At 37.8% G+C, this 15,645-nt stretch overlaps 1 protein-coding gene across 3 annotated transcripts in view; it reads left to right on the forward strand.

Moving 5' to 3' along the window:
• Positions 1 to 905: 905 nt before the first annotated feature.
• The window catches only part of LOC109403696 (cartilage oligomeric matrix protein), a 120,001-nt gene continuing 105,261 nt past the window's right edge, over positions 906 to 15,645 (forward strand). Inside the window, exon 1 of one of the 3 annotated variants that reach the window (XM_062851737.1) lies at positions 906 to 1,084. The gene's annotated coding sequence lies outside the window, so the exon portion shown is untranslated. Of the gene's footprint in view, positions 1,085 to 1,109; positions 1,392 to 3,736; positions 3,741 to 15,645 lie in introns of those variants that run through there. The other 2 variants (XM_062851739.1, XM_062851738.1) reach the window with 2 other exon arrangements.

Here is a 15,645-nt window from a genome sequence, read left to right on the forward strand (position 1 = left end):
GTGGAGCGGACCTGGTTGGATGTTTAGAACACGTTATTATCTTTTGAATGAGATCTAGGGTTTTGAAATTGGACGCAAATTTTCAGAGATATGGGCCTAAAAAAATGACATGTTTTTGAGAGGGTGACCAATGGGAGTGTATATAGTACAATTTGCAGTTATATCGGTAAATTGTATGAAATGTTACTAGCTAATGGATATTATTGAAATGAATTTAAACAGCTGAGGTTTGTCAAAAATCGACTGATCAACGTGGGAAACAGAGGAAAAAGATCAGCATGGTTATGCTGGATACTCACGCCTTCACAGGGGAATCAAACCAGTCATCAGCCGCATGGTCATGCTGAATGCCCGCGCGTTTACCGCTTTGGCTATTAATTTCAATTTAATTAACTCGAAAGTTTTAACATTGGAATATACAAAATTTGTTGATCTTTTGAATTCAAGTTTCCTGCAATGTCAGGTTAAACCTAGCGAAAGTCAAATTTTATGACTAACGCTGGAGTTTAAAATAATTTACGAATGATGTCTTCCAGACCCGTGCACAGAAGTGGCGCCAAGGGAGGGGTTTTTGCCGATTTCGGCAAAAGGCGGAGGAGCGCCTAGTATAGAAAGCATCGGTAAGGGGGGGGGGGTTAACACCCAAAACCCCCGCCCCCCTTGTGCACGCGCTTGATGTCTTCTTGTAATACCTCCTTTGCACAATATTGAAATATGTGTATAGTTATTTAATCAATGTCTACTATTATCAATATTGGCAAAAATATATATATCGCTGTGCAATATTGATACGATGTTGTCTGAAACTACCGTAAAAATTCAAACTAAAGCACAACCACACATTTCCGACCGCACGACTCAACCCACGGAGCTCCACAGATGAAGTCGAGATGAAAAGAGATGAGAAAAATGAACGAGAATTCAGTGCGTCGTTGTGTTTCAAAGCGTCAAGTCAGATCTAATTGATTCATGCTGCTCGAACGGAAGCTCGAACGAATTTAAAAGTTGTGAAACCTAATATTTGATACCTATTAACGTGGCTAGTGGATAATTAAGTGAACAAGTCGATTGTCAGGTGTCGGAAGTAAGTGATGGGATGCATTTTTGAAACAGCTAAAATAATCAGTTAAAATGGATCATCAAATTAAAAAGTTTTATTGTTTGATAGTTTTGTGAAAAAATATGTTTTTTAATGCGATATAATGAATAAAATTGAAATTATTTACTGATGGTTTCTATCGAAATTTGCGTGCAGTCTTGTGTTGAGCGACATGCGCTATCACGTTGGTAAGCGGTTTATATGGCAGTGACAGAAACGGAAAAAAACTGGAGTAGCATCAGTTGGTGCTATATGACAACAGTACTATTATTTCTAATCTATGGTGTTTTTGGTACGTAAAAAGTAGTCATTGGATTATTAAATGGTGTCTTTTTATCAAACTAAAGTTTCCAAATCAATATAGGATAGATCCAGTGAGTATAACATGGAAAAAGTTTCAGATGTTCAAACGGCTGCATTCGCGCCGCGGTAAGCCCTAACAGTAGAGGAATAAGGAGAACAAAATCAAAACCGTTTTCAACGTGATTCTTTAATACCCACATAAATAACTTAGCGCCCACGCGTCTCATACCTGTACGACTTCTTTCTTCAATATTGTGATACCAACGTTGGGTTTCTTTTATTCGGTTTTGTATGTGGGAAAATATACAGAGATAAAACTGGAGTTTCTTTTCGAGTTTTATGTATCGTCGGGCGCTTAGTGCTTAAAAATATGTTCAGGGTTATCCATTGTGATATACGGCGTCTTCTGACAAAATTATAAAATTATGCCTCACCGCGGTAAATTTGTCGGTCGTCTGGGAAGCAAAACATTCATCTAAGAGGTTCCATTGGATATTTTAAAGGGATATCTTCTTATGAGGTTTTGCGTTCATACGTACCATATGCAAACGTGTTGATGTGTAATAGATAGGTATGAGAATTATTACTATATATATTATCTGTCAATGCAGAATTTCCTGGTCGTGTAAATATATATTGTCAAACAAACTGCCCTTCAATAGGAACCATCCAAAACCCCATTTCAGAAAGTCAACACGGTCGAGTTGTTTGAATCTAGCTTTTTCGGTCCCTTTGAGCGTAAAAAAAACTGTGCAAAATGTGTATACGTTTGGTACCCCATGCTTTCCATCACGATTAAAATTTGCATGGATTTTATTATGGGAAAACAAACATTTCAACTTTTCTTAAAACATGTACTGCCGTTATATGCATAATTGTCCCATGTTATATCAGATTCCTATAATATGGGAATGCAGGAATGTTTCTTGGCGCACAAGGACAATTTGCTCGATGTGCAACTCATAATTAAACAAAAAATGGTTTTGGTTATGCACAATGATGACACGCAACACAATTTGGCTCCTTTAACGTATTTTTCCTGAAAACTAGAACTCAATAGATTTAAAAAATAAGTTTAAAATCGCTCGCCTGGTTCAAAAGTTATATTTTTTTGAATATTTTTAGTTTAAAAAAATATATTTTGGACCACCCTATCTGGTCACCATAATAACGAAATAAAAAAATCGGGTCTTATTATTTTCGATGAGCTACAAACCCACCAAGCTTCATGGCAATCGGTTTTGCATTACCTCCTATTTTACGGAATAGCTGTATAGATATAGCATATAGGTTTTCATTTTCGATAAATTTTAGAATAAATTATTTTAGCCTACAGAATAAAATCGATTGTTGATCAGCTGTGAACAAACGCAAAATCAGTAGTTCATACATCAGTGATAGTAAACATGATTAGAGTACATCAGTGTTGACATTTTATATTAGACATGGATTTTTTTTTTCACAAAACTCTACGCAGAAAAGTGAGTTTGTGAAGTTTTTGTTGTAAAACTCAATAAATTTATTTATGAATAGCTGTCCCGGCAAACTTTGTCTTGCTAAGCTATGATGGTTTGACTACTGGTGATGTCATAGCAGCACCGCTCTTAAGATTGATTTAATTTCGATCGTGCTGAATTTCTTCCCGGCGCATCGAAAATCAGTAGGGGGGTGCGGGTAAGATAGACTAGTAAGGTGACTAGTTCTGCCCCTAGGTTCTGCCGCTTAATAGCTGAAATTTTGCTTTCTATTGCGATTAACTCTATCATCTTATGAGTTGATGATTATCAAACCACTCCATGACAGAATGCATGTCATAAGTCCAAAAAATAAACAATCATTTATCTGGCTACACGCTTTTGTGATGGGATCTAATTTTGGGCCAGCAATAAACAAGATTTTTTAACCCACCATCAGTCGCTTGCGTGTACTGAGTACACGCATCTCAGAAAAATGCAAAAAAATAATCGAAATTCGCACCAAATTGAACCGGGTGTTGGTCCTATTCCAAGATCCACTCTTCTTCTTGTTAGTAAGGCAGAAAAAAAATGAAAAAATGCACGGAAAGTACTCGAAAAATACGTAATTCTAACCTCACATTTTGAATGTGTACTCAGTACACCGGCGCGACCGCTGGTGTAACTTTTTTGTGAACCAGACCGTTACACGAGCGGTCGCGTCGTGTACTCAGTACACGGCATACGCTTTCAATTATGGTTTATATGCTTTACTAGATACAATTTTGGTGTCTTCAGCAAAAATGTCCAACTGAATAATGCGCGTCTGATAGTGGACATGTGGAACCGGTCAACACGATCTGGTCCTGTCCCGGGTGTCGGAATGGCCCTCGCGGGAACCTGTTTCGTGGATATTTCAGTTATGGCACCAAAACTAGGCATGCGACGGCTCTATCTTCATGATTTTCCATATCCATTATTTTGGTAACCTTGAAAATGACCAGTGACCTCCCTGGCCAACTCGTGGCCACCGGAATGTGCCCTGAAGGAACCTGTTTCGAGGACATTTTGATCATGAAACCAAAACTAGGCATGCGACGGCTCTATCGTCATGATTTTTCATAACCATTATCTTAGTAACCATGAAAATGACCAGTGACCTCCCTGGCTAAGCCGTGGCCACCGGAATGTGCCCTGGAGGAACCTGTGTCGAGGACATTTTGACCATGACACCAAAACTAGACTTGTGACGGCTCTATCTTCATGATTTTCCATATCTATTATTTTAGTAACCATGAAAATGACCAGTGACCTCCCTGGCCAACCCGTGGCCACCGGAATGTGCCCTGGAGAAATCTGTTCCGAGGACATTTTGACCATGACACTAAAACTAGGCATGCGACGGCTCTATCCTCATGATTTTTCATATCCATCATCTTAGTAACCATGAAAATGACCACACTCTTAAAAAATTAGGAATTTACACGAGACGTAAACCATTAACGAGCGTAAACATTTCATGACTGAATGGCAAATTTGACTCAATTTTACATACATCATGTAAACTCGAGTTGGTTGCACAAGATGTCTACAAATCTATCTGACCAGATAGGAAGAAACAGTTCTGCATTTTGACATGACACCAAAACTAGGCATGCGACGGTTCTATTTTCATGATTTTACAAATCCATCATCTTAGTAACCGAAAAAAAACTGCGAGTGACCTCTCTGGTTAACCCTTGGCTACCAGCCATGCAAGGGCTCTATCTCCATGATCTTCATCTTCTTCTTTTTTGTGTGACGTCCATACTGAGGCAAAGCCTGATACTCAGCTTAATGTTCCATGAGCACTTCCACAGTTATTAACTGAGAGCTTCCTCTGCATATTGTCATTTTGCATGTGTATAGCTTGTGGCAGGCACAAAGGTACTCTATAACGAAGAAAGCTAAGAAAAAATCCATTACAAAAAGTTCCAGTAGCGAACGCGAATCGAGCCTGTCACCATCAGCATGCATATACTGAATAATCACGCCTTCACAACTGTGATGATGTTTCATGTACATCATCTTTGTAACTGTGAACAGTGCCAGTCATCTTCTGGTTAACCTCTGGCCACTGGAATTTGCCCTGAAAAAAACTGTTCCGAATACATTTTGCCCATGGCTCCTCATGTTTTTTCACTTTCGTTACCAAAATAGGACCAGTGACCTATCTGTCACACTCGTGGCCACTGGGGGTAACGGTTACCAAGACAATGAATATAAAAATTATGAAGATAGAGCCGTCCTCTAACATGTTCCTGTGGCCACGGGTTTATGCTAGGTATCGCTCAAGTAATTTCCGTTCAGTTCATTATTTTTTCTTTACCGGAATGGTCAAGAACTTCAACACAGAGAGCTTCATTTGATTTGACGTATCTTCTCAGTTCCGTACTGGAGTCAAGAAGAATCAAAAGCTTCCTCATTTCTCGAGCGATTCCTTACCTGAATTTTCCACGCATCGAGATAGGCCAAAAAATCTTACGAACTGCGTACTTCTTATAATGCAAGGACGCTGCACAGTGGTTCCACCATAGGTCTAAACCTTTGACCACAATCAACTGTGATATCAATGTGGTAACATAAAGTTCATTGATTTTTTTTTAATTTCAGTCGTTTGCATTCATCACTCTACCATCCAACATGTATTTAGTTGATTGTGTTCAATTCTTATATGATTGAAAACGATGTAAATGTAAAATTTAGGTGCTACTTTTATTATTTGAGTATTATTTGAGTAAGTGTGACTGGTTTATAATTTTTCAAAAAATGTTTCCCCTTACGATCTCTTCGGACGTTTTTTTTATAAATCTTCCCTATAATATTAAACAATGATTTACTGACGAATTCAGTAGTAATTTTTATACATTACATTTCACTATTCTTAAGCAGCTGTGAGTACCGTGGATCGTCCAAACTAATATTAGAATACATTCATAACTCGATATAACGTAGCAACATTTTTATGTTCATATCGTAACGAATTAAAGTTACGTTATATCGAAGCCAAAAAAGATACACCCCCCCCCCCCCAAATTATGTTATTCACTCAACAATGCTTTTTAGCCTTGTTTAAATGTTTTTTTTTCATTGTTGTATTTTATATACCTATCTTCAAAAGTCAACTTTATAGTATACCTTTTTATATCTAATATTTGAACCAATATCGCATAAAACAAGATTATTTTTCATTTTTACATTCCGAACTGCTCAAGCGTCAAACGTTACCTGTTCATGTGATTATAAGTAACGAATTCCCTAGCAGGTAGCGTTAGAGTCTACATCATTTCATTTTCAGCAGTGGAAAATTCAAAGTTTCCTATACGATAATGCCTCCTAGAATTCCACTTGAGATTCCTTCAAAATTCACTCGGGGATTCACCCAGGAATCTCTTAATGAAATACCTTCTGTGATTTATCCTGAAATTCTCGAAGGAGTTCCTCTAGAGTTTTTTTTTCAAGGATTCAAACTCCTCCATTTATTATTACTGGCTTTAGTCTGCTAGGATTCTTCTAAAAAGGGCTTTGAAATAGGACACAATTGGTAAAGTACTAGAATTGTAGTAATGAGCTGAATTTGTGTATGGTGAGAAGGTCAATTCTTCATTTCTGCAATGGAATGGTGCAAAAAGCGTGCAGTATAATTAATCCTTGCCTAATTTGATGCTGTTTGAGCAAAACTATGGATAACTATGTTATTTATGTTGCAAGAAATGGAGAAAACAACAACACTGTTGCTCAAATTTTTGCTCAAACAGCATCAAATTAGGCAAGGAATAATAGTACCCTCGCTTTTTGCACCATTTCATTGCAGAAACGGAGAATTGAACTTCTCACCATACAAAAATTCAGCTCATTACTACAAATCTAGTACTTCACCGATCTGTCCTATTACTCCAAAAGCTCTCGATATGATTCCTCCAGGAATTTCCCCTGTGGGATTCCAGAGATTTTTGCAAAAATTCATCCTGCCATTCCCTTTAAAATTTCTACTGGGATTCTCCCAGTCATACCTGCACTGCTCTAATACCTTCCTGCTCAATAAGTATTTGCTGAGATTAACCTAGTTATCCCTGCTGGTACTTATTCTGCACATTTTGAACTCTTTTCTAATTTTTTTTTCACTGATTTCACCGGTAATTCTTCCGAAAACTCAGGATATCGGCAAAAACCACCAGGAATTTCTTCAGAGACCATTCAAAGATTGCTGGTTCCAAGAAACCCTGTTGAATTACTCCAGGGATGCCTCATTGATTGATTTGTCTTTATTAAAGAGACTTTCAGCCATTGGTAGAGGGATGCCTCATTTTCTTTCAAAGCATTTCTTTTAATGATTCCTTATGGAATTTCCCCTTTTTAATAGATTTTCGCTGTGATTCCTCTAGAAGTTGGCTTTGAATCCCTCCAGAAATGCCCTCTGGTACTTCACGTGGCATTTCTATATGAATACTTCATGTGATTATTCCATGAATTCCTTTAGGAAGTTTTATATCCTTCAAAAGAAGAATAATAAATATGTTGACAAGTCCAAGGCTTGTGCCGTATCTGCTGTGTAGTCCAATGACCACCCTTATTTATACTACCTTAGGTAGACATAATGAATCATACCTAGTCATTTAGGTACTGTCATGAATAGTATTTCATGTAGGCAGATATCCAATAGCCTGGTACACGGTTCGTATGGGAAAATATAAAAAATGAAAAAAACTGCAACTCCTGTATACTTTTTGAGTTCCATTTTGGTCCCATATCAACTGTGCAAAATTTCAGATCGATCAAAGAAACTATATTTTAGCGCTCGCCATTCTTAGTTTTTCATACGATTTACTATGGGGCAAATTTACTTCTCCAAAGAAAAATCGCTTGGGGTCACACATTGATCCCTAAAAATAAGACGTTGAATGATTTCTGTAGATTACTTCACGAGGAATCAGACCTCCGAAGACCGCAAAGCGATGCGACATTCGTGGAAAAAGTTATTAAGCCTTACCCGATCTATAAAATGACAAGATTTTATTATTTATTGTTATTCCTTACGTGTTAAACTGCGTTGGCGTGCCATTCGGTTTTCAGCCAATAACTTTTTTCACAAGCCTTAGATCGCTTTACGGCCTTCAGATGGTTTGTTCCTCGTAAAATTTCCAACAGAAATCATCCATCGATATATTTTTAGGGGTTAAGGGGCGATTTTTCTTTTAAAAAGTGATTTTCCCCATAGTAAATCGTATGAAAACTTAAAACGGCTGGCGCTAAAATATAGTATCTCCGATCGAGCTGAAATTTTGCACAGTTTATATGGGGCCAAAATGGAACTCAAAAAGTGTACAGGAGTAAAATGCATTTTTGTGTCCCACGCTAATATCCAATGCACAAAACCTTTAGGTAGACACTACAGGAAGAATAGAATATTTTTGCAATTTTCCGTGGGATATATCACAAAATTTCGCCAGAAACTTATCAATAAATTTCTCTAGGGATTTATCAGAGAATTTCTTGAGCGATTTTAATTGTTGCACACTCCATGCTTTTCTTATAAGGTTGGCGAGCGAACAATTGGCGAGTTTTAAAGGTGTGTAACAATTGGCGATTTACCCTAGATGATGGATATGGAAAATCATGAAGCTAGAGTTGTCGCATGCCTAGTTTTGGCGACAAAGCCAAAATGTCCATGAAACAGGTTCCTCCAGGGCACATTCCGGTGGTCACGGGTTAGCCAGGGAGGTCACTGGTCATTTTCATGGTTACTAAGATGATGGATATGAAAAATCATGAAGATAGAGCCATCGCATGCCTAGTTTTAGTGTCATGGTCAAAATGTCCTCGAAACAGGTTCCTTTAGGGCACATTCCGGTGGCCACGGGTTGGCCAGGGAGGTCACTGGTCATTTTCATGGTTACTAAAATAATAGATATGGAAAATCATGAAGATAGAGCCGTCACAAGTCTAGTTTTGGTGTCATGGTCAAAATGTCCTCGACACAGGTTCCTCCAGGGCACATTCCGGTGGCCACGGGTTAGCCAGGGAGGTCACTGGTCATGTTCAAGGTTACTAAGATTATGGTTATGAAAAATCATGACGATAGAGCCGTCGCATGCCTAGTTTTGGTGTCATGGTCAAAATGTCCTCGAAACAGGTTCCTCCAGGGCACATTCCGGTGGCCACAGGTTAGCCAGGGAGGTCACTGGTCATTTGAATGGTTACTAAGATAATGGTTATGAAAAATCATCAAGATAGAGCCGTCGCATGCCTAGTTTTGGTGTCAAAATGTCCTCGAAACAGGTTCCTTCAGGGCACATTCCGGTGGCCACGGGTTGGCCAGGGAGGTCACTGGTCATTTTCAAGGTTACCAAAATAATGGATATGGAAAATCATGAAGATAGAGCCGTCGCATGCCTAGTTTTGGTGCCATAACTGAAATGTCCAAGAAACAGGTTCCCGCGAGGGCCATTCCGACACCCGGGACAGGACCAGATCGTGTTGACCGGTTCCACATGTCCACTATCAGACGCGCATTATCCAGTTGGACATTTTTGCTGAAGACACCAAAATTGTATCTAGTAAAGCATATAAACCATAATTGAAAGCGTATGCCGTGTACTGAGTACACGACGCGACCGCTCGTGTAACTTTTTTTGATGCGACTGATGGAGGGTTAACATTAAGTTACTAAGTTTTCGCTTTTTATTTTGAGTTTCCCAGTTGTTTTAAACTGTTCCGTCCTATGCACAACGAGATTCAGGTAAAACAATTTAAAACCCACTCATTATTCACAAATTGAAATCTATGGAGTACAATGATGATTGTGGATGCCGTGTAAAGCATATCGTATTGATTTTTATTGTTTAAAAATTCATTTCACATATTATATTTTTTGTTGTTAGAACTGTTTGACCTTCGTAAAATTACCAGAGCATTGCATACTGTTAGGCGTTTATCAGAGTATGATGGCTTCCAATTTACAAAATAGATTTAAATTTATAAAAACACGTTTCGTTAAGAGATTCAAAGTCAAAATTAGATTCTACTATGATTGATCTACCGAGTATAAACCGCCATAAACTTCATTTAACACAATTAATAGTGTTGTGGCGGGTCATCTCCGGAATGGTTTAATACTGTTACTGAAAGCAGCCTTTAGTTGGTCAGCTTCAATGCTGTAAATTAATTATATTTATTTCAAATTCATCTTATATCAATCTCAAAGTTAACTTACACTCTAGTATTCTGCTACCATTCCCGACAACACTTTCACCTCTACTCATCTATCCGATTCACTCTCTACATCTACCTTTAGATTTCTTCAGTGTTGCCAGTTTCACTGGAAATCACCACAACAATCTCCCCCCCGTGAAACTGGTAACATACTCAAACTTGGTTATATACAATTTAACATATTTTTTACATATCAAAAATCGATCGGAATTATCATTCCCCCAGGATCATAAATTACAAGCACACACAATATCAACATTATTATTCGACCGCATTCACACCAATTCACAACAAGAGCTTTCCATCGAACTTTTACTTTTTTAAAGCTTTTCTTGTGTCCAACGTTGCACCCAACATTGCGTTCAACATTAAACTCAACGTTTTTTGGTACTGTTCGACTCACACCACTACAGAACTGATGCCACAAGCTGAAACAGTTTTGCTTTCCCCCATTGTTTTGCTCTATTTCACTATGTGATAAGCAGCTACAACGTCGGGAAAGAGCACTGTTTGATGACCGTATATTGGTTTGATGCTGATTGATTGAGTTAACTGCGGAGGTAATGCAAACGGTTGGTGTCATGCTAGCATCAATTATTGAATTTTGTTCATTTGTTGAACCTTTTGCAGCATTTTCAACACCAAACTGTTTTTTAACCTCGATTATTTTCGCAGCATACTCACATCTAATCCTCTCCATCCTCTTCTTGATGTCTGCTATTCCTCGCTGGTATTCATCCTCGATGCGACGCTCTTCGTCTTCGTACTTTTTGCGCCATACTGCATCTTCCGCGTCCAGCAATTGCAGTTTATGTGCTGCAGACTCCATCGTAACTCCTCGGCGGGCGATGTTAGAGTCATTGAAGAATGTTGTGGCGGGTCATCTCCGGAATGGTTTAATACTGTTACTGAAAGCAGCCTTTAGTTGGTCAGCTTCAATGCTGTAAATTAATTATATTTATTTCAAATTCATCTTATATCAATCTTAAAGTTAACTTACACTCTAGTATTCTGCTACCATTCCCGACAACACTTTCACCTCTACTCATCTATCCGATTCACTCTCTACATCTACCTTTAGATTTCTTCAGTGTTGCCAGTTTCACTGGAAATCACCACAACAAATAGCTTATTAGCTAATATTCCAAACGTGATCGTTTGGAAAAACCGGAAAAACAGACCAACGTATTGCGATGATTTTTTTAACGATTGATTGCTCACTGGTGATAATCAATCATAAAATTTTCAGCGCGATTCGATGTTTAACCTTTTCCAGTTGTGCTGTTGAAAGTGTAAGGTTCGGCTTAAATAAACCGTCGCCTGAAAAATCGCTGTCGCGGGCGATAATCGCCTTGGTTTGGGGGACCCTTTAAAAGCGTTACTTGACAGCACACTAAGATTCAGATGCGCCAGCTCAGTAATTTTTTCACTGAGTCCAGTATTTTTTCCATCTTTTTACAGAGTTTTCAACAGCAGATTTATCTCGGTACACTCGGTAATCTTATTCACCATTCACCAGTGACGATATTTACCGTGCATCAGTAACTTTTGACAGTTTATTAGCTGAGCTCGGTAACTCACAGGAATGGGACCATTCATTTGCAGAGAATTACATTCACTAGCTATTATCTCAGTTCAGAAGCATGCAATCGAAAAACAATGTATGGATGAATTTAAACTTGTAGTTTTATCTGAAAGTTTGCCGAATAACATTGGGGTCGCACACGCATACCAAAGTCGTGAGCGAGCTGTGAAGGCAGCTCTCCACGCGGTGAATGTAAATTACATTCACGCCGTGTAGAGTTGCGTTTGCTGCCTTCTGTTGACTTAACTATTGATTCTACGCAAATATATTCTTCTACAAAGTTTCAGGTAAAACAAAAATGAAAAAGTGTTCCATACATTGATTTTTGCTGCGATGTTTCTGAAGCGAGATAACAGCAAGTGAATGTAAATGATTGTAAATGAATGATCCCATCCTTGGTAACTCATTTACATAATATCCGCAAAATATACAACCGAGCGTACCGAGTTAAATCTGCTGTTGAGAACTCAGTAAAAAGATCGCGAAAATACCGAGCTGATCTTAGTGTGAGCATTATCGTCATGACGCAACAATCATCATCAACAGCAACAATCATCAGATTTCGTGTCTTTAGCATACAGTGTCTTTAGCTTTTCTCAATTTTGGCAAAAGGCAGAGGGGCGCCTAGTGTATGAAGCGTCGGTAATGGGAGAGGGGGAGGTGTTACCGACTAGATTCCTTATGATTGATCTACCGAGAATAAACAAAAAGAGTTCAAATGAGTGCAGAACTTGCGATGCCGTACGATTCCTTCTAATAGCAAGGTCAAGATATTGAAGAGCTAAAATATAATCAATTTTGTTGCATGAAAAATAATTCATCTTATTTTTTTTTTATTTTATAACAGGTATTGAATGTGTTTTTTTTTTTTGTACTTGAGTTTAAATCAGTCATTATTGTCTTTTGTATGTTTTTCCCGGCATTTCATTATAACTTCTTACTGAACTAAATTGATTTAAATTAACACGCCTCAATTTATGAAGTGAAGCTGAATTTTATTGATTTTTACTTCTACATGAAAATAATTTTGCAAATATGTCAAGTTCTATATTTAAGCTTCAACACATTTTGGCACCGTTCCAATATTGAATATTTTTGCTTAAGAATTCCAGCATAGCTCGTTTTCATTGCAATTCAGAACAAATATTGCAAAACAAATCCCTAATTAATCTTGGAAGGACGGTGAATGATTTTTTTTAAGAAGTGGAACTTGGAAAAACAAACAAGATTGAATACCTGAGCAAAGGCGGATAACAAAGTGATATCATTTTGATTATAAAATGTGTTATCGGTGTTATCATTTTGTTATTCCTGTTATCATCTTTCTAATTGATGATAACCAGATGATGATAAATTCAGTTATCGATTACACAGCGCAATTTTTTTTTGTCTCAAGAGCAAACTTATGTGTCTCTGACAGATTTTGGGTCGCTGAATCCGAATCCGGGCTCAGATTTACTCCAGAGCGTCACAATTTTGAGCTATACGTCTTTTTATAGGGCAAAATGTGCGGTTTCGGGCTTTTTTTACTGCAAGCCATTACGCATGGAAATATTTTTTCAAGCAATCAAAAGGTCAATTTACATCTAAATTAACCATTCATGCTAAATATTTCGTTTTACCAAATCAAATTTGATAGATTTAAGCATTTTATGTTAGTAGGGTAGGTAATCAAAATTTGAACCAAATCGCGGCTTTCTGAAGCAGTGCAAATTTTAAGTGATTTTTTCTCCCACATGGAAATAATTTACTACGGCAAAATCGTATGTACATGAAAGCCACGGGTATAAGCTTTCTGTTAAATGGTAAAAAGTTTGTATTTGCACCGAATTTCATTGAAATATTCGATATTTCATCAACAATGATTTTAATCTTAATTTGAACCATCGTAATCATAATTTGAACCAATTCTAATCTTAATTTGAACTACTGGCGGCAGCAGCTCGAGCAACTCACAAAACAGCCAATTCCATGCTAAACAATTGAAAATCACATGAATCAGCTAATTCTCATACCTATTTATCATTAGGCAGTGGAATTTCAACTCAGAATGTTCGAAATTCTTTAGGAATTCGGAAATTAAATTTGGAATTTTTCATCCCCCAAGAGTAAACAAAGCAACGACTAGCGCAATCTACAGGCCAACACTGGAAGCTCACCCCCCATTTACTAGTTCAAATTTAGATTACAAATGGTTCAATTTAAGATAACATTCTCCAAGTAAGAATTATTTAAATTCGATAATTTTATGACAAATAATGCGAAATATTATTCGGTTGGTCGATTCTACGATAAATAAGCTTTCATTTGACGTGTTCACATATTGCGTGTGATACAATGTATGAGCTGTACGAGTGCACCGAAAATGTGCTTTCTCTGGGGGGAAATGGGTGAAATCACAGTGATTTTTCAATTGCCTGTTTTCCATGACAAAAACGCTTTTTTCAATGCTTTTAAAGTCCATGTTATCAGGTTATATTACGGAAAGCTGTTTATTATCTTTTTCGGGACAATATTTGCCTAAAAAATACGTCATTTTAATGAATTTCGAAATGGTTCAAATTAAGATTACAATTTGACTAGTTCAAAGTTTGATTTCTTACCCTATGTAAACTTACATGCACCTTTGTGACTTGTATAGGAAATTTCGTGCCTAACATAAATCGCTTAAACCTATCAAGTTCGATTTGGTAAAACGAAATATTTTGCATGAGTCGTTAAATTAGATGTTAATTGACCAATTTACCTTTTGGTTGCCTAAAATAAAGGTGTCCGGCCATTTGGCCGAATGCCGTTTGGCCGAATGCCGTTTGGCCGAACGCCATTTGGCCGAAAGGGTCGTTTGGCCGAATGCCGTTTGGCCGAATCATGATCAAAAGAATTCAGAGGAAGTTTTTGACATTCTAACTGCCAATATGATTATCAGAAGTATTTCCTTCTTTTTATCATAGGCTATTCTTTCTAGTTTTAATATTCAAGGATTAGTTGGCGTTGAAACTGTCAATATATCATCGAAGATTTTTCCTTCTTTGAATCATAGGCTGTTCTTTCGAGGTATACTGGGACGGGGAACAGTGGTATGGTCACTTGATTTCATCATTCATTTTTCGGCCAAACGGCATTCGGCCAAATGGCATTCGGCCAAATGATCCTTTCGGCCAAATGGCGTTCGGCCAAACGGCATTCGGCCAAATGGCGTTCGGCCAAATGACCCGGAACCTAAAATAAATATATCCATGCTTAATGGCTTACAGTAAAAAAAAAACCAAAATCGCGTATTTCGCCCTATAAATTGAGGTAAAGCTCAAAATTGTGGATATCAAAATTGTGGATCAAAATAGTGGAGGCTCGTAGCCGTGCGGTTAGGGTCACCAAGCTTATAATCGCACCATGCTATGGGATGAGGGTTCGATTCCCGCTTCGGGTGTTGAAACTTTTCGTGAGAATAGTTTCTTCCCCGTTTCCACTGGTGCATGCTCCGTTTGTCCGTTGTCTAGTGTTAAGTTTAAAACAGTCTGTACAGCCAAAAGCTGAAGACGTTGTCCGTGTCTCTTTTTTTTTTTTTAATTGTGACGTGCTGGAGGAAATCTGAGCACGGATTCGGATTCAGCGACCCAAAATCTGTCAGAGACACATAAGTTTGTTCTTGAGACAGACCAAAAGTTAATTTCGTTACGCTGTGTTGTTTAAGACTATCGTGATAATATAAGAATACTAAATGATTACATAATATGTTATCCGTTTCCAAGCGCACATTTCAAAGTTTTCCATAAACTAAGAGTCTGATGAATTTCGAATCTAAAAATAGATTCCACTTTCCACTTTCAATGCCACTGCAGTACGAATCAGGTATCAGGTATCAGAAGGCCGGCTCCAGAGGCACGTTATCCTCCATTTGGGACATTTGTGCCATCGCCATACATATAAGCCTATTTCATCATTTACCTGAGGGA

Source organism: Aedes albopictus, chromosome 2, assembly GCF_035046485.1.
Source record: "Aedes albopictus strain Foshan chromosome 2, AalbF5, whole genome shotgun sequence".
In the NCBI taxonomy this organism is placed as follows: Eukaryota; Metazoa; Arthropoda; class Insecta; order Diptera; family Culicidae; genus Aedes; species Aedes albopictus.